At 46.2% G+C, this 19,469-nt stretch overlaps 1 pseudogene; it reads right to left on the bottom strand.

The window, feature by feature from the left end:
* The window catches only part of LOC142775102 (peptidyl-prolyl cis-trans isomerase FKBP8-like), a 37,415-nt pseudogene extending 19,121 nt beyond the window's left edge, over positions 1-18,294 (bottom strand).
* Between the last annotated feature and the right edge of the window lie 1,175 nt (positions 18,295-19,469).

The following is a 19,469-nucleotide window of genomic DNA, read 5'->3' as shown; positions in this document are numbered from 1 at the left end:
TGCAGCCGAAGTCACAAATATCCACGCTTACAGCCAAACCAACTTTCTCCAAAAGCTGCAGTAGCGCAAAACCTCTTCAAAATGCAGTGTCCCGTGTCCGCGAATCAATCGAGAAAGGTGATGCATTCAAATTTCCAAAAAATCGGAAGAACTGCGTTGGCAACGAAAGGAACAGAAAAAAAAAAGATTACGCAAAGAAAGCGCCATGCACTGCGGCAATTCGCTGATTACATTTCAGGCCACATAGATCATTTGGGCACGTAACGGTACCGATTTTACCGATTTCACGGGCTCCCACCCCATATGCAAGACATTGCAAAAGCTGCAACTGAAGTTCTTTTTCCATATATATAATGAAAAAACAGGAATTAATAAAGAGAAATACTTTAAGAAACCTCATTACCCTTCATCTAGAACTGACCATGTTTTTAAAATAAGAGAATTACGCACCCGGACGAACCTGTTCACGAATTCATTTTTTGTTAGAATTATTAAAGAGTGGAATGGATTGTCTGCCATGCAAGTGTGCTGTAAGAACGAAGAATTGTTTATGTCGTTTCTGTAACCCCCTCTCCGCGAATTCATTTTTTGTTAGAACTGTTAAGGAGTAGAATGAATTGTCTGCAATGCAAGTGTGCTGTAAGAATGAAGAATTGTTTATGTCATTTTCGTAACCCCCCTGCTGTAACGCCTTTGGGCAATGCGGGGTAACCTTTGAATAAAGAATAGAATAAAGAATTGCAATTGAATTGCGAACCACCATTGGAGTGTTACAAGCACCATCCAAGCACCCTTTCCTTCAAGTAGAGCCAACGAAGGAGTTACCTTGACCCCGCCCTACACTGCAATATGATCGCCCGCTACTGTCACCGAAATGCATGAAGGGTGATTAGGCCTAGCCTACAGTTCGGCATGTTGTCGCGGGAAGTTTGCACAACGTGCAGATTGGGCATCGGAAAGATCGCACTGAAGCACTGGTCCGAGACCAAAGTACGTGATCCTATTTTTATGTTCGTGCCCAGGAAATCAACAGGGACAAAAGTCTGCTGAGCTTGTGCGTTTCCGCTTAGTGGAATATCAAACCCAAAAGCTCGCGTCGGAAAGTCGAAAAGCTTATAAATTTGTGGACAAGGTAGCAAACGCGGTAATGAGGTTTGTTTCGACAGAAAACTTAATGCACACTTGAAAAGGATACGATCGCGCGTTACAGACAGAGGGCGCGCAGACAGCTAGCGGCTGGAGCTGCATACACGCGTCGGTGCAAAAGCTACTCCTCCGGTGCCCCCGCGACTGCCCTTCTTTCTCACTTGGTGAGCCCGCAAAGCTGGTTCAGTGCTGCCGTGGTCATTTCTTGTTTTTTCTTCCTTGTTTCAATTAATGCAACAAGACGTCGATTGGCAACTGTTCAAATATGGTGATTACGGCCAAGTTGGATATGCAAATATCATGCACGAAAATAAAAAAAAGTGATTTCTTGCGACCAAACTGGTTGTGCACCTATTATGCGAGTGTGCCTATTACGCGCATAAATATGTTATGTAGATAGGTCGTTTTCATCAATCTCAGTCACCACTGACATGCTCAAGTTGATAAAAGTAGGCTGTACTAGATACAGCCAAACTTCACCGTTTACACGAATGAATGCGCCACCCTCAGAAGCTACCGTAAAATCCCGAGCAAGTGCCCCTTTCCCTTCTTTGAGAAATTTCAAGTATGTCCACTCTTCTCCCCTCTTATCATTGACATTGTTTTATTCACCGTTTTTATTTGCCCAACGAGGATGAATGAAAGCAGTGAATATATTTGTATTCAAGAAAGCATTTAATTAGAAGCACGGGCATGCAATTTTTATTCTCAGCCCCTTTTCTGCCACCATCCCGAATTTTGATCCCTGATCAAGCAAGCACTCCTTCCCCCTCCAAATCTTTTAGAATTATCCTTCATCGTAGGGACGGTGCTTGCTTGGGATTTTACGATGGACCAGTTTTGTTAGCAGACAAAAGAAACAGCCAAAATGTAGCCTGTGCAGTGCACTGCTACAGCCATTGAACAATGTAGTAAAAGCTCTTTTTGTAGATGTATCAGCAATGTAGCTGGTAAAGACTGATCAGGAATCTTTCTATTACAGCAATTGTGCAGTCTTCCCAACCTATAATCTTATAATACACCGCCACACAATTTACCAATAAACACTCAATTAACGGTTCTCTCACCTCCTATAGCAGTGTGCCGCCTTAGAGTGGTCACCACGGCTGTACCAAAAGTTTCCCCTCTCACGTTTCGCATCACTGCGAACAGCCGAAGAAGGGTCACATCAGTGAAAATTTGGAAGATGTGAAATGACGACACCAGGTTCAATAGTAGCTTATACAACACACAGAATGCAAAGAGGAACTACAGTCGAACTCCGCTACAATGAAACTGACGGGGCGCGGAAAAAATTTTGATGATGCGAAAATTTTGTTGTAGTGAAATCGGAAAAAATATAGCTGATCTGAGCTACGAAAGAAAGGAATGTTTATTTTCAAAATTAAAAAAATGTCTGCTGCTTCTTATTCTTTCCCAGCAGCATGACGACGCTATTCTCACCAATGCATAGCAAAGCCATAGTGAAAAGCACGCTGAAACAACGCCTAAAACTGCTTTTTTGAACGAACCAAACAGTTGCATTAATACGCAAAAGCCAGCAGCTGTCCGCCGTCAAAAGTATCACAGAACGCCAGATGAAGGCAGGGTATTGTGGAGCGACGAATTTTGCATTATTCTATGCCAATCTCATCATCCATCATTAGCCGATTTTGTTGATAATGCAGACGAACAGCTGCTCTAATTGCTTACCACACTGGCCAAGCGGGAACGTAATGATAAGCATCGAAATTGGAAAAGGCATCGTGCCGCGGTTGCACCAAGCAGCTGCGAGAAGGAAACCATGAATTGAGCGACTGAGCTTCAGCTTCGGACTGTCTGCAGCTCAAAAGCAAGTGAGTGGGAAAACAAAAATAAGGCAGTCTCATTGCCATCGCCATCGAGGAATGGTGGCGCCCATGCTTGTTGAATAGCGGTGGTATAGCAGCGGTTTCTGGTGGTGTCAACGCATGTTTTAGACTTCGTTGATGCATTTTCAGGCTCTGAAAATGCATCAAAATGTTAAAGATTGGGTTTACTGCATAGCAATAATTATTAGAACCTGGAATTACATTGTAAAATTTCGTTGAAGCGAGGTGATTGTAGAAAAAGTGTTCGTTGTGACTACAATATTTATGCATTGACTCCTATGGACTGCTGATGGGGAATCATGAATTTTTCGTTGTAGCGGAAATTTAATTGAAGCGGCGTTTGTTGTACCAGAGTTCTACGGTATTGTGACGACGGCATATTTATATTGTTACGGTGCAACATAGACATGAACCAGGGTGATGGTCGCCGAAGATGAAGACCAGAAAACGTAAAGCTGGCGCATGGTACTTATCTGCCATATCGTCTGGCTGACGATCAGCTGCTTGAATAAACCTCGATCTCGCCTTTGTCACACTTGGTGGAGGTGCTGGGTAACCACCTCGCAACGGAACCTCGCAGCGGCCGTCGTTTGAGGGGTAACTCTGCAACTATGATGAAAAATACGGCGTCTGCATCTGCCCCCGGTTTTCCTGTGGCTGGAGATGACGCGGCTACTACATCTGCTCTGGCAACTACAATCTTCGTGCTTGAACCCCCACAGGATCCTGGCACATTTAGCTGTTTCGGCGATCCACATGAAGTGAACAATGAGGATTGGCTGGCAGAGTACGAACGTGCGAGTACTCGATGGGGTCCGACTCTTATGCTGGCGAACCTGTTGTTCTACCTTAAGGGAACCACCAAAGTGTGGTATGAAAATCATGAAGCAGAACTTGGGACCTGGGAAATGTGCAGGCAGAAAATTTTGGACTTGTTCGGGAAGCCCGTTGGACGAAAGATGGCTGCAAACAAAATGCTCGCGTCTTGGGTGCAAACGTCCAAAGAATCGTACATCTCGTACATCGAAGATGTGATTTCTTTGAGTCGTAAAGTGAATGCCGAGATGCCGGAGGCCAAGAAAGTTGGGCATATTCTTAAAGGAATTGCGGACGACGCCTTCAATCTCCTAATATGTGAGAATCACTCAACCGTGGATGCCATTATAAAGGAGTGCAGGCACTTTGAGCAAGCTAAGAGCCGGCGGATCAACGGTGCGTTTGCCCAGCTTCCCAACATGACTGCAACGTCTTCGTACGAAGATCGCGCGAAAACGCAATCACCGGCACCCATTTTACCAGACCAGAAGACTAAAATCGTAAGAAGCGAGATTGAAGCCATGGCTCCTGCTCCAGCTTACATAGGTACAGCTGATACGACACCAGTTACTGCTCCCATGGTTCAAGCCATCGTTGTGTTAGAAACTCGCCAGCATCAGCATCCACTCGGTGTGCCCTATGACCAGTCCACAGCCAATCTCACATTGCTCGACCTCTTACTGTCCACATTGCTCGACCTCTTACTGATCTTCTAAAAAAAGAACGCTCCTTTCACTTAGGGTGCCAAGCAAGCTAACTCTTTTTCTACGCTTATTTATCTACTGACTATGCCGCCAATACTGGCCCATTTCGACCCTGCTTCGCATACAGAGCTTCGGACCGATGCCAGTGACCACGTAATTGGGGTGGTTCTCGGTCAACGACAGCATGGCAAGGATCGAGTATTTGCTTACACCAGTCGTCTATTTTCGCCCGCCGAGCAGAAATTCTTTATCACAGAGTGTGAATGCCTAGCGCTAGTGTGGGCTGTGATTAAATTCAGACCCTACCTATATGGCCGAACGTTTTCCGTAGTCACGGACCATCACACTCTCTGCTGGCTCTCATCACTAAAGGACTGTCTGGACGTTTCGGTCTCCGGGCACTACGTCTTCAGGAATATTCGTTTGAGGTACATTACAAGTTGGGGCAACTTCACGCAGATGCAAATGTCATCCACGTTTGTCACGTCATCCAGTTGACGAGCACAAACTACAAGACCCTGACTTAGGCCCCTGTGTCCTGTCCATCCGCGCTTTGCTTGACATCGCCAGTGAGCAGTGACGGGACCCATCATTAGTCGCTATTATTGACCATCTAATGTCCCCATCACCCGACCCGTCTGTTCGAGCTGTATGGCAACATCCTGTATTGTCGCACCTTCAATGCTGATGGCCTGGAACTACTTTTTGTGCTAACTTGCTATCTACGCAACAATGTTCTGGAACAACTTCATGATGTACCAACTGCCGGTCACCTTGGTGTCTCTCGTACATACGATCGAGTGTGAAGTCACTTTTTCTGGCCCGGTATGTACCATACTGTGGTTCATTACGTCGCTTCATGTGACCAATGCCAACGACGTAAGCGCCCCTCGGTACTGCTTTCTAGCCACTTAAAACCCATCGACATACTCATGAAGCCATTCTTCTGTGACCTGCTAGGCCCTTTCCATACGTCCACCTTGGCTAATAACTAGGTTGCTGTCACCACGGATTATAGCACATGCTTTGCCATCACTCGAGCACTGGCAATGAGTTGTGCCACCGACGTCGCTGATTTTCTCTTGTACGTCGTCATTCTACATCATGGCGCTCCTCGACAGCTGCTTACCGATCGAGGAAGGTACTTCCTTTCACGTATCGTCGACGACATTCTCCATCCCTGCTCCGCTCACCACAAGCTTACCACCGCCTATCATCCCCAGACGAATGGATTGAACGAGCGTCTCAATCGAATGCTTACTTAGATGCTATCAACGTACGTTTCGTTCGATCACCGTGACTGGGACAGCGCACTGCCATTTGTCACCTTTACTTATAATTCTTCACGACATGATACAGCGGGTTATTCACCATTCTATTTGCTATTTGGTCAGCATCCAGGGTTACGAGTAGAGACCCACCTTCCTTTGACCAGACCTTTGTCTACTACATACGCCATGTTCTAGCACATGGAGCTCGACAAGTCACCCATGACCGACTATCTTTGTCGCAAGCAAAGCAAAAAGATCATTACGATAGCCGACATCGAAGCATCCACTTCATACCGGGATCTCTGGTACTCCTTTGGTCACCCTGCCGCCAAGTAGGCTTATCCGAGAAGCTTCTCTCCCGTTACAATGGCCCCTACAGAGTACTGCGCCAACTTAGCGACGTAAATTATGAGATCGCACCTGCGGACTCAGCTTCTTCGACCATGTCACCCCAGACAGACATCGTACAGACTGAAACCATATTGCCCTGCTAGCTCTTCATCGCATTGGAAAGCGCCGCGATGGCGCTTTTACCATGGGAGGGTGATATTATGGTGGAACATAGACATCAACCAGGGTGGTGGTCGCCAAAGATGGAGACGACGAGAAAACGTAGAGCTGCCCGGTGGTACTCATCCGCCATATCATCTGGCTGACGATCAGCTGTTTGAATAAACCTCGATCTTGCCTCCTTCACAATATCTTACAGCACTGAGAGTGAGTTCAGATTTCTCGAAACCAGACTTAAACAGAAAGCTTTTATGAAGCGATTGAAAATTTAGAAGCTCCATGTATACAGAGTTCAAGAAGCTTGTCTTGAACACTAACAGTGGGCACCTGACAGCACTGATGACATTTGCCAATAACACCATGTTTCAAAGAGCCCTAATTATAGCATGCATGGCCACTAAGAATGAATGCTTAAGTGTGGCTCATCTCAAACTGCTTGTTAGAGTACACAGCATCGGAGCTTGCTGGAACATGCTGGAGCGTGCATTCGAAGTGTTTTAGACTAGTGTGTTGACCACTGTACTAAATGACTTTAATGCTGCAATTACAGGACCCTCAAGGTAATTAAATGAAGCAAGTTTGCTTAGACAAGAAATCCTTTGCAATCACAAAGTTGATTACAGTACAAACTTTGATATCTGCTGTTGTTATCTGCAAAAGTTTAACGTATTGTCCAAACTTCTTAACCCAATCTATTTCTGACGTCTCGAAGATGCCTATTATAGTAGGGTGGTTCATTATATGCATCAACTGCTACATTTAAAACAGTAATAAATGTTACCTACAACTAGATTGATGAGCAACACATCGAGCATGGTCAGACATAGCACAAGCCCAAAACAAGCAAGTAGACTATAGAGTCAGTAACAAGACACAAGCCATGAGCAAAATGTTAGTGCCCTGCAACATACAAACGTACCCAAAGGAGAGGCGTTCTTGGAAAGGCAGGTCACTCTCATCCTTGGCAGGATAGGTGTCCAGCAGTTCCACATGAAAGCGCAGCTTTGCCTTGGGGGCACATCTGGCTCCCTGAAATGGTGAGAATGGCCTCTTGAGCAGCTGCCACAGTAATCCTCACTTGCCCAAAGCTGGCCATATCTAATACAAATGCACAAAATCTACTGAGCTACAATAAGTCTGGGAACAGAAGCTTCCAACCCGATGCACATAAGAATGTGATAGCAAACCTAACAGTTATGTCTGAATCGTATTACTTTTGAACAATTAGTACACCTTTAACTAAGTGTCACTGTTGGAATGTCATTCTATTTACACAAGATGTCCTTGTACTGTGGTGTGCACGCCAACGAGTGACTTGATGAAGAAGCTGATGAGGACGCTGAGTCACGTGCTAAAGAGGCAGGGCACGAGGAGGGAAGTGGGAGAAAAGGAAAGGAAGGGGCAGACAGCGCGAGTTGTTCGAGAGTTGAATGGCCGGACTCGAGTGCGGTACCCGAGTGTTGCAGTCCACGAGTTGACGCTGAGGGCGTCACGTGACTGCCAACTTCCTCCGTTTCCAAGCGCTTCGTATTGGCAAGCATCTAGCAGCAGCCTGAGCCAACCTCTCCGAAGCTGTCTTTTACACGCTCAGCACCTCAACTCAATGCTATCGATGCCTCAGCGATATGCCCGACCGTACCAGATGGACATGGAAGCAGGTGAGCCTGTGTCCACCCCGAGCGCTTGAATTTTGGTACTAGTTTATGTTTTCGCTGTGTTTGAATAGCTTGTTTAAGGGCGCATGTTTTGCATGTGTATAAAGCGTTGTTTCTAAACCTGCAAATAGCCTTGTCGCTTGTTAGGACTGTTCTCGCTCCCAACCATACATACCTTGAGAACCATATACATTTGCATGACAAGCACCAATGAACGTGTAAATTCTACCGCAAATCTATTAGGTGTAACGATGAATGTAGTGGTCATGCAAAGCTCGGCAAACACATTGTCAGTGCTAAGCACGAGACGCTTGGCCCGGACGTTGTCGCTAATTTTGCTGGCTAGGCCTACGCTCCTACCTGGTCTCAAATAACAGTTCTGACTGTCTCAGTTCTTTATTATAATTGGCGGAGTTTGCTGGGTCTCCTTGCAATCCTGGAGTTGCGAAGCCGGACTCGACCTACCGTCATGACCACTGCATCTGCCACAAGCCCTCCACTTATAGCTCCCCAGGCCATCGTGTGCTCCAGAGCGGTCCGTCAGCGGGATCCTCCCATATTCAGCGCCACTGACGATCACGACGTTGACGACTGACTGGCTACTTACAAACTCGTGAGTGTCTTGACTAAATGGGACGAAGCCACGAAACTGGCCACTGTCGGCATTTACCTCAGTGGCATTGCCCATTTGTGGCTTCGGTTCATGAGACCGACGTTCGCACCTGGACAGCATTCAAGGCAAAGTTCAGCGAAGTCTTCGGTCGTCCTGCTGTCCGCAAACTTCATGCGGAGTGCGCCTTCAGTCGAGATCGCAACTGCCTGGTGAGAATTTCACAAGTTACATAGAAGATGTCATTGACTTGTTTAAACGCGTCGATGCAAACATGACATAGGCGTACCGCATCAAGCATATTTTTAAGGGTATCGACGAGGATGCCTTCCAGATGCTCATTTCAAAAAGCCCTGCTACTGTCGCCCAAGTTACCGAGCTCTGCCAAAGCTATGATGAGCTCCGCTGGCAACGTCTCGTCACCCGCCGTACTGTCCCACATCAGGAATCGATGTCCGGCTTCACTCCCTCGCAAGACCCCGTCCTCCTCTCGCAGATCAAAGATTTCGTGCACGAAGAAGTTGCCCGCCAACTCTCGATCATCTCCGGCCTGCCGGAGCGCAGTGCGTCACTTAGCCCTACACTACGGACTATTATACAAGATCAAGTATCTGAGGTCCTTCCTCCGCAGCTGGTGCCACCAGTCAATGCACCATTGGCGTACGCCGAAGCAGCAGCACGACCACGACCACAGACATTCCAAGCGCCGCCTCCACTGCCTGCTCCTGCTTATGCCGCCCAGCCGCCACGACCTCCAGTCCGCCGAGTCCCTAATCCATGGCGTACTGCCGACAACTGACCGATCTTCTTTTCGTGTGGTCTACCTGGACACGTCGCACGTCTGTACCGCCGCCGCCCACTCCACTCACGTGAAAACCCACGTCCATATGAGAACGATTACACGTACACTCCCTACACTCCAGACCCCGAATTGTACGCTCCTCGACCAAGCCACCGACCACCTCCTGATCGCCGATCTCCTTCTCCCCGTCGACGCTCGCCCTCCCTGATGCGCCGACGCCCCCCTACAATCGACGCGGAAAACTAAATGACGCTGTTCCAGAGGCAAGAACTGCATTCTCGTTGCAAAGCACAAGCCCTCTTCGTTTGACACCGAATGTAATTAATGTCGCTCTTGAAGGTGTACCCGCACTTGCCTTATTGATACTAGTGCCTCAATTTCTGTCATCGCCGAAAAAGTTTGCCGTTCAATTCGACAAGTGACAACGCCTTACTTGGGTTCATGTCTTCATACTGCCACTGCACAGCCTGTGTAGCCTGTGGCTACGTGTACTACCAGACTTGTAATTCAAGGAGTGCCCTACACAGTGCAGTTCGTAGTACTCCCGCACTGTTCTCATGACATCATTTTAGGTTGGGATTTTCTCTCTCATCACCAAGCCGTCATTGATTGCGCCCATGCCGAAGTTGTTTTTTGTCCCCTTGGTGATGTGCTACCAGGGCACGATCGCCCTTCCTACGCGAAGTTGGTCATTAGTGACGACACCCGGATCCCTCCACGTGCTACTGTCTTCGCACCTGTGTCGTCTTCAGCCGTCGTCGACACTACCGCATTCTTCACGCCTTCCGCTGCTTTCGTTCTTCGCCACTTATCACCGCTCCCAATCGCTCTCCTTACTCTTCAAGGTGGTGTGACCGACGTGCCTTTGGAGAATCCGTTCCCATTCACAATTATGCTGCTTCGAGGCGAATGTATCGGTTCGATAGAATCATTCGAAACCATCGCTACACTTGACGTTCCTGATGGATCATCGGAAGTCAGCGCCCTCTCCTGTAGTTCCGTGAATGACCCTTCCACTACCGACATTTTCAACCGTGCCATCGATGAAGGCCTGAACCCAACAGAGGTGTGAGCTTTTGAGCCTCCTTGACAAGTTTCGGCCATCTTTTGACAGTCACAGCGCTACTTTAGGTCGAACATCTACCGTATGCTACCAGATCGACACAGATAATCACCCACCACTACGGCAGCGACCATACTGAGTTTCGCTGACTGAACAGCGTGTCATCAATGAACAAGTAGGTGACATGCTAAAGTGAGGTGTCTTTTAACTATCAAACAGTCCTTGGGCGTCGCCGGTTGTTTTATTTAAAAAAAAAGGATGGCAAGATGCGCTTTTGCGTAGATTATCGTCGCCTAAACAAAATAACACGAAAGGATGTTTATCCTTTGCCTCGAATCGATGACGCCCTCGACTCTTTACAAGGCGCAGTGTTCTTTTCCTCCCTTGATCTACGCTCTGGGTACTGGCAAGTGCCCATGAATCTGGATAATAGGCCACAAACTGCCTTTGTTACGCCAGAGGGCTTATACGAATTTAACGTGATGCCATTCGGCCTATGCAATGCGCCGGCAACATTTCAGCGCATGATGGACACTATCCTACGAGGCCTAAAATGGAACACGTGTTTGTGCTACTTAGACGATGTAGTGGAATTCTCGCCCGATTTCCTCACGCACCTTCGTCGCTTGGAACAGGTTCTACACCGCCTTTCTGCAGCTGGCCTCCAACTCAACTTGAAGAAGTGTCACTTTGAAGCACGCAAGCTGACTATTCTCAGACACGAAGTGTCGAAAGATGGCGTTCTTCCTGACCCCGCTAAGCTACGTACTGTTCGCGAGTTCCCGAGGCCCGCGTCTCTCAAGCAGCTGCGTAGTTTCATTGGGCTTTGCTCATACTTCCGCTGCTTCGTCCGGGATTTCCCCTCGATCATGGCGCCTCTGACAAACCTACTTCAAGGAGACCGCAATCTATCTGCATGGTCTCTAGCCTGCGACAGTGCCTTAGCGAAGCTCCAGAACTGCTTACAACACCACCCATACTGCGTCATTTCAATTCAAGCACTCCCACAAACATCCACACTGATGCTGGTGGTGTCGGTCTTGGTGCTGTACTCGCCCAACGAAAGCCTGGTTACCAAGAATATGTTGTTGCATACACGAGCCGCACTCTCACAAGAACAGAAGAAAATTATTTGGTAACTGAAGAAGAATGCCTAGCGATTATCTGGGCCATTACGAAATTTCGGCCCTATCTGTATGGCCGCCCTTTCGACGTTGTTACCGACCACCACGCGCTCTTGCTGGCTATGCTCCCTCAAAGATTCCTCCAGACGCTTGGCACAATGGGCTTTATGGCTCCAAGAGTACGACATCCGTGTCATTTATCGCTCAGGCCAGAAGCACACCGATGCCGACGCTCTTTCGCGTTTGCCTGTTTCTACTGATATTGCGAGTGTCTCCATCCAAGACAACTTCCTTCCACTATCAGGACCCATCAACATGGCTGCGGAGCAGCGCAAAGATTCGTGGATTGCGTCTCTGATGGATTACCTATTTGAAACAGTCGCCCACCCGCCATCTCGAGTGCTACACCGACAAGCCTCAGCCTCTCACTTCACCATCCGTGATTGAATACTTTATCGCCGCAACTACCACCCTGACGGCCGCAAATGACTACCGATCCGCAGTGTGCACACGCCTGTTTGTTTAAAACCTACGCCAGGCTACGTTTTCGGTTTTATTGCGCGGCATGTACACATTTGTTCAAAAGTACATTTGATCTTGCACAAGGTGCCAACGTTGCAAGCACGATCCTAGCCGTCCTACTGCACCAATGCAGCCGTTATTGTGCCTAGTGCGACCGTTCGACCCGGTTGGAATAGACCTTTACGGTCCTTTATCATATACATCAGCTGGGAATCGCTGAAATATTGTAGCGATCTACCATCTCACGAGATATGCAGAAACGGCCGCTCTACCAGCCGCGATGGCACGTGACGTTGAGTCTTTCCTGCTGCAATGTTTTGTTCTGCGTCACGGCGTTCCACGTGAACTTTTGAGCGACCGAGGCCGCGTCTTTCTCGCGGATGTTATTCAAGAACTTCTTTTTGAATGCCATGTGATTCACCGCTGTACTACCGCATATCGCCCACAAACAAATGGCTTGACCGAGTGTTTCAACCGTACTCTTGGCGACATGCTTTCTCTGTATGTCGCCTCCGGCCACACCAACTGGAATCTTATCCTTCCATACGTAACGTACGCTTACAACACGGCACCTCAAGCGACGACAGGCTTTTCTCCCTTCTTTTTACTTTATGGTCGAGAACCATAATCTCCAACCGACACCATTCTCTCCTACCGACCCGACTCATCCGAAGGCGCACCAGTTTCCCAAGCCACTCTGTATGCAAAAGAATGTCGGCAATTAGCTCGCACCCTTACAACACAAGAACAAGGGCTACAAAAATTTCATCACGACAATGGACGGTCCAACTACAAGTTTTCACCCAACTCTCTTGTTTGGCTGTGGGTGCCCCCCAGTGCTGCTCCTGGTACCTCTACAAAGTTTGTCAGCAGGTACCATGCACCTTATCGCGTCATAGAACAAACTTCCGCTGTTAACTAACACATCGAACCCCTCACGGCCACTGTGGACCTGCGTCGCCGAGGCCGCGAAATCGTACATGTGGATCGCTGAAACCGTATCACGAACCATTTGTCCTCATGACACCTTATAACACTTACTTGGCACCATCTTCAGCGAAGGGGAAATATGTAATGATGAATGTAGTGAGTCATGCAAAGCTCGGCAAACACATTGTCAGTGCTAAGCACGAGACGCTCGGTCCGGACGTTGTCGCCGATTTCGCTGGCAAGGCCTACGCTCCTACCTGGTCTCGAATAACAGTTCTGACTGTCTCAGTTCTTTATTATATGGGCAAGAGAACTGACATGACCTTTGTGTGAGCTCGTCGAAGAAAGCTGCTCAAAATTCTGCTCACAATATATGACTGTAATCTATAATGGCAATCTGTAACAAGACAGCAATGAAAACATATCAGTGCGTATGCGTGAGCATGGCCGTCTCACCTTCCTTGGTCTCTATAACCCAGCCTGGACGGGACCACAATTTCAGTAATTTCTCCTTTCTCCATAAGGGCAAGTGTTACGTCCAAGCCTGCAGAATAAAATGTCACAGAGCTTTAAAATGCACCAACACAACACGAGTAGACAAAGGAAACAGTGAATATTTGTTCTGCAAGCATTATATGCTGCAGACGTTGCCGTAAAATTGTCCAAGGTCAAAGTAGCTGTGGAATACGGCTATTCAAGGCTTACATCCTTCAACTCTTTCCACCATGCTGGTCATTTCTGATAACCACCTTTTCTTAATTTTTTTTTTTCAGACACGTGAACCCCACGTGTCTGATTTTCAATGGCGCATTTTCCTAAGCTTTTGACAATCTGACAGAGATGACGCTGCTTTGTTTGTCCTTTAATGTGACATGTTACATTTGTTTTCCTCCTGCTACTGTCATCCTTAAGGCGTGCTAGACATTGGGGATGAGGCATTTTTATAGATATATAAGCATGTGCTGTTCCTGCTAAGTGTTCCTGCCATGATATTGAGTATGCTTATTAAAGTTTCTGTACTTGATTTGTTACATCCTATCTATCAATTTGAGTTATGTGTTGTAATTGCTTTTCTTATGCTTTATTTTACATTCTGTATTGAAGTTTTTTTTCAGGTGGCGCTTTTGTGATAAAGTGATTTTTCTAACGTTTTCCCTGAAATAGTGTGACAAGACCATGCTAAATTATGTTGTGTTATGGTTTATTTATTGTGTTATTTTTTTATTTCTGTGTGTTATTTATTGTGTTATATATTTATTTCTGAAAACATATGCGACAGATTGAGCGGCCTGCGTGCCAAACTGTATTTAGGAGCAGAGGCCCCATGTCAGGCTATATAGCCTTTAGCCTCTGCTCCCGATCCTGTAAGAATTTCAGGACAAATAAACTTCAATTCAATTCAATTCAAGTTGATAGTGCAGGAGAGCATGCTGTATGAGTAGCTAATGCTGACTATCAAAATGAAGAGCTGTTTCCGATAAAAATGCATGAAAGAGTTAGAATGACCAATTCATTGCCGGTAGCCTTGGTTATTTTACTGTACATAAGCAACTGTACACAGGCACCCTAGAAAATGGAGAATAATATCAAGAACTGAACCTAAAAAATGAAATTTAGGAGTCACATGTGTCATAACCACGATATTCTAACGCGTAATAAAAGGTGCACTTTAATGAAACAAAGTGATTGGGGCGAATTTGAGCCCAAAAAACAAACAACTCAATAAATTCTGTGTGGCCGCTTGAGACGACAGTCTCTTCTAAATTCTCAACCTCTTTTTCTTTTCTTCTATCACGCTATACACTCAAACATTGATATAACCAAGCCGGATATATTAAAATATCTGTTAAAGCGAGTAAATGAAAAATATTCTTCGAATAAATATAGTGTTAGGAAATTAGCTTTACAAACAATTTTCGGATATAACAAACCTATTTTCGTATAAGATGAAACTTGTTATAATGAGGTTTTAGTGCACTAGATCTGTTATTGTGATTCCTTGCCCAGCACGATGCTTATATAAGGTCTTTATTTTATGCAGTTCGAGGCTCTAGCATGGCACTATGATAAATACTTGACTGCCAAGCAGAGGGCCTGGTTTCAAATCCCATCCTATCCAAAACATTCCTTTTCTCATTGCATGCAAGAGCAGTTACACAAACTTTCAGCAGTAGACAACTATGCAAGCAAAATCAGCTGCTCTCTCGTAACAGCTTTCCCCGTAAAACATGCTCACCTCACCTACCACAGACAGTTTCCATGTCCCCCCAAGATGATGCGCCAGTTGTTATGTTCCTCGAAGACAGTGCCATCCTCTAGTGTGCCTTTCATGTTCAGCACAACCCAGTTGGACTGCTGCGGCCTAGAGTCTTTGCCCAGGCCCGGCTTGATTACCTACACTCAAATGAGGTACAATAACCTTCTTTTATGAACAGGAATTCGGACAACTTTCAGCATTACGAGTTCCTGGTATTATTTTCTTTGCCGTTAAAACCAATTGCATACTCTGCCTTTCACTTTATTGACAAAGAAAACTGAGCCTGCACAACATGATCCGGAACCCAGTACAACCATCACAACTAAGATAACAAGATACTGTTCTGCCACTCAGCTGTGTACTGTGAATACTCTGGTGTCTGGGCACTTTACCAACACTCATATCAGTGATGCAATGCTTTATGACTATGTCCAAACAAATCATTTGCGTCATTGAACAATTTTCAATTACTTGTGCAACAATTTTTTTAATGATTGCTGCTAATATTGAGACGAAATTACTTTACTGTGTGTGGCATTGGCATAGGTCCAATTAGAAATTGTTGTGCAAATCACCTTTTGAATTTAGTGGCCTTGACCAGTCCATCTTTCAAGCATCTCTAGGAAGTTCGTCATGTCTTTAGTGGTTGACTGCTATGTGCAAATTAGTTGATGTTAACGAGGACTTAAACTGATATACAACTTTAAGAGGTCCTGCAACAGTTTTTCAGCATGGTCAGAAAACAGTGCCAATTGATCGTTACGGCTCCCTACAACACACAAGCCAAACACTACAGCGAAGCATGCGGCCCTGGAATTCACCGTTCATTCTCAAAATCAGCTAGAAATCATTCCCTCTTCTTTCTACAAATGATACCATGTATTTAAACTTACGGCCACTGACTGATTTGAGCATTGAGGACTGCATAGGAACTGCAACCACAGCGGCAAGCTGTGAATTTACAATACACTCACCAGGAACAGTGCCAGGATTTTTGTGAGGGAGGGCCACCGACGACAAGCGAGTTTCTTAAGGGGGGCAGGTAGGCTAAGAACATATGTGTTTGTGTGCTGACTATGCTTGCTGACTATGTGCTGACTATGTGTGCTTGCTCTTGGGTGGGGGTGGGGTGGCACAGGGGGGCAGGCATAAATTTTGGGTGGGGGGGAAGGCTCCAGCCCACCCTTGCCCCCTACTGGTGTGCCCCTGACGCTCACGACCTACTGAAAGTAAGACGAACATTCGGGGGAAAAAAAAGCGCTCAAAGTCATAAGTCGCAAATGACGTAACTCCATGTCCTCGTGCCGTCTATTCCTGCTTAGCTTACTCCGCACCCATCGAGACCAAAGAAAAGAGAAAGCAATTAAGGGAAGCGACAAATCTCTGCAACTCTGCTCGTACTTGACGAATTCTAAAAATTTTTGCGGCAATCAATTCATGAGGTAATAAACTTCATTAGTGAAGCCGTTCGATGGTTACTTGGAAAAGTGTTGCACGGCCCGTTTAACTATTGTTGTTCAAAACTCCAGGTGATGCCATAAGCATATGAATGCCAGTGAGATTAATTCTAGAGAATAAATATGCAAATGGAAGAACAAACTGTAAAGTTATTCATAGGCACATAACTTAAACATGTGGAATATCATGAGAATAAGTGCTGGCTTTATGCTCTAGCATTAACAAGTTCAGTCAACACTTAATGTGCCAAATGTGTGTAAGGAATGAAACGTTACACAATGCATAATCCAAACCTAGCTTGGAGTCGACTTGCTGCTTTTGCGATGTACTTCACTAAAATAGCTACTCCAATTAATATGAGCCTGTGATGCATAAAAGAAAAAAAGGAGCATAAATAAACCAACAAAGGTGACTAGAGTTGTGCATGGTGTTTACAGTTTCAAGCGCCGTGGACTAACTGATGCAAGGCAAACAACTTGTGCAGCTCATGAACTGTTTTTCAACAGGACTTCAATCTTGGCGAGTTGGTTCACTGCAATGTCTCAGTCACACTGTACGTTCCCATTGCTGTTTTTCAAAACTGCAACAAAAGCAAGAAATGCAGGACACATACAAGAAAAGTTTCCCAATTTCCAGACTCTCAATAAATTCCTCGCTCCATAACTGCTGCAGAGGCAACGTATGGTGGAATTATCAGCAGTTCAGCAATTGTACGTCTTTCATACTGTTTTTGAAGAGGCACAAATCCAGGCATCAGGGAAATGTGTGTATTGTGCAAGGAAATAGCTATGAGGGTACAGAATCCTTCTAGCTGTATTTAGCACACAGCTTACACACTGCCCATAAGCTGTGGACATGTTCACTAGCCGAAACACAGTGACCGACCATATTACAAGAGCATATAGGGCTTGCTGGTACATAGTGGATGAGCAATCCCACAAAACGACACTGTGAAAGAAGTGCTTGTGTTATCACACTCCTGTCCATGTCCTCATTTTGTGCTATCATGCTGCGGCAAAACATGATTGCGTTGCTGCAGCCACCTGTGTGCAAGAAATGTATCTAATTTGTGGACATGTCGAGGCACTACACTTTCTTTAAACATGGCATCTTCCTGCTTTAGACAAAATGGGGAGCCTAAATGACTTTCCCCGGAATACCTTTTAAAAACGTTTACGTTCAATAGCAAATTTTGCGCAAACGCAACACAGGGCTAGCTCGCTTGCGACGAGCACCCTTGGCATTTTATTGCCAATTTTCTTTTGGGGGGACTAACCAGAAAATTCTGAGCAACAGCTGATCACAAAAGCAACCGCTCAACAGCAAGCCTTTCAAGCAAAGAACCTTAACGGCATACACCCGTCGCACGATTACCCCATGCACAATATGTCGTTTTAGCGCTTCTAAACTAACCTTTTTCTTGAGTTACAATTTTTCTTGAGTGCGATTACAATTTTGTTTTCCTTCTTTTGGTCGCCTTGTCAGCCGACGACTCGTCGGCGCCAGCGTCAAAGCTCTCCAGCGGCGGCATGTCTGAGTCATCGTCGTCGTCATCCCCTGAACCATCAATTCTCATGGCCCTCGAACCACTGGAGGTCTCCTCACTGCCGTCGCCTTTGGCGACCTCGGCAACTGCGTCCGGACCATCTCCCTTTGGACCCACTCGGAGCTTGACGTCTTCGTCAATTTCCGTGATTACAGGTATTTTTTACGTACTCTGTCTTCTCAAAGAGAACAGCACTTGAACTACGGAGTTTTCCAAGAGACACACTCCCCACGCGGCACGGGATTGGGGTTCTAGAACTTCCAGAAACTTTGGATTCTGCCGCTAAAAACAACCATGAAACGATGCACTTACGATTCTACTGATACAGATGGTTGACCGGGCCTTCGATCCACCGGTGATCACGGTTTCGACAAAAAAACAAGGGCTGTGACGTGCCCACAGCGGACCGTCCGACACTAGCACCGTTTTCTTCATGGCGGTTGAAGAGCCAGCCAGCTTGTTTCGCCGCACGGAGCGCACGCAGCCAAGCAAAGCCCACGGGCCAATGACCGTAGGGTTTTATGGTTTTGGTAGAGTCGTGGGTAGAGTCTACTAGAGTGTTTCTAGTTGGGTGGTATATGGTGCTCGTAGGAATTTCGGCACCTACCCACTCAATGGAATGTCCCCACTGGTGCGCGTTTTTTTTTCTTCTGTGAAATCTACAGCTTCGATCGTTTCACCCTTGGTAAATTGTTGGTGTCCCCTGGTGTTACCTCCAAAAGCAATTCTCTAGGGTAATCAACATCTTATTTGAAGAAACGTAATGCGTAAGATCTAAATTAAAGCGAGTGCTAGGGTGATGGCGATTGGGGCTTGAACCAGCTTTGGTGAAAATGAGGAGCGATAAAGAAAACTTTATTAAAACGTCAGTCAATTACGCCAGGCATGACCCGTCGCTCCTAGCCCTTGGTGGGAATCCCTTGGGACACGACAAACAAATGACAAGAGAGGCCTACGTTTTACAGTAGAAGCAAAACCGGTACCAAAGAGCCCAGAACCTTACGATTTTGATAATAATGTAGGTTGAGGCAAAGCTGTTTTACAGCATAGGCAACCTATTTGCAGAAAAAAGCAATGTATCACAGGTATCGGGCAATCCCCTCCACTAGTCACTGCAAAGGCGTAGCCAGAAATTTATTGCAGAGAGAGCGTTAAACCACCCTGTATGTATGTATGTGTGCATGCAGATACACATACATACAAAA

This window comes from Rhipicephalus microplus, chromosome X, assembly GCF_043290135.1.
Source record: "Rhipicephalus microplus isolate Deutch F79 chromosome X, USDA_Rmic, whole genome shotgun sequence".
Taxonomy (NCBI): Eukaryota; Metazoa; Arthropoda; class Arachnida; order Ixodida; family Ixodidae; genus Rhipicephalus; species Rhipicephalus microplus.
This window is presented reverse-complemented; position numbering and strand designations above follow the sequence as displayed.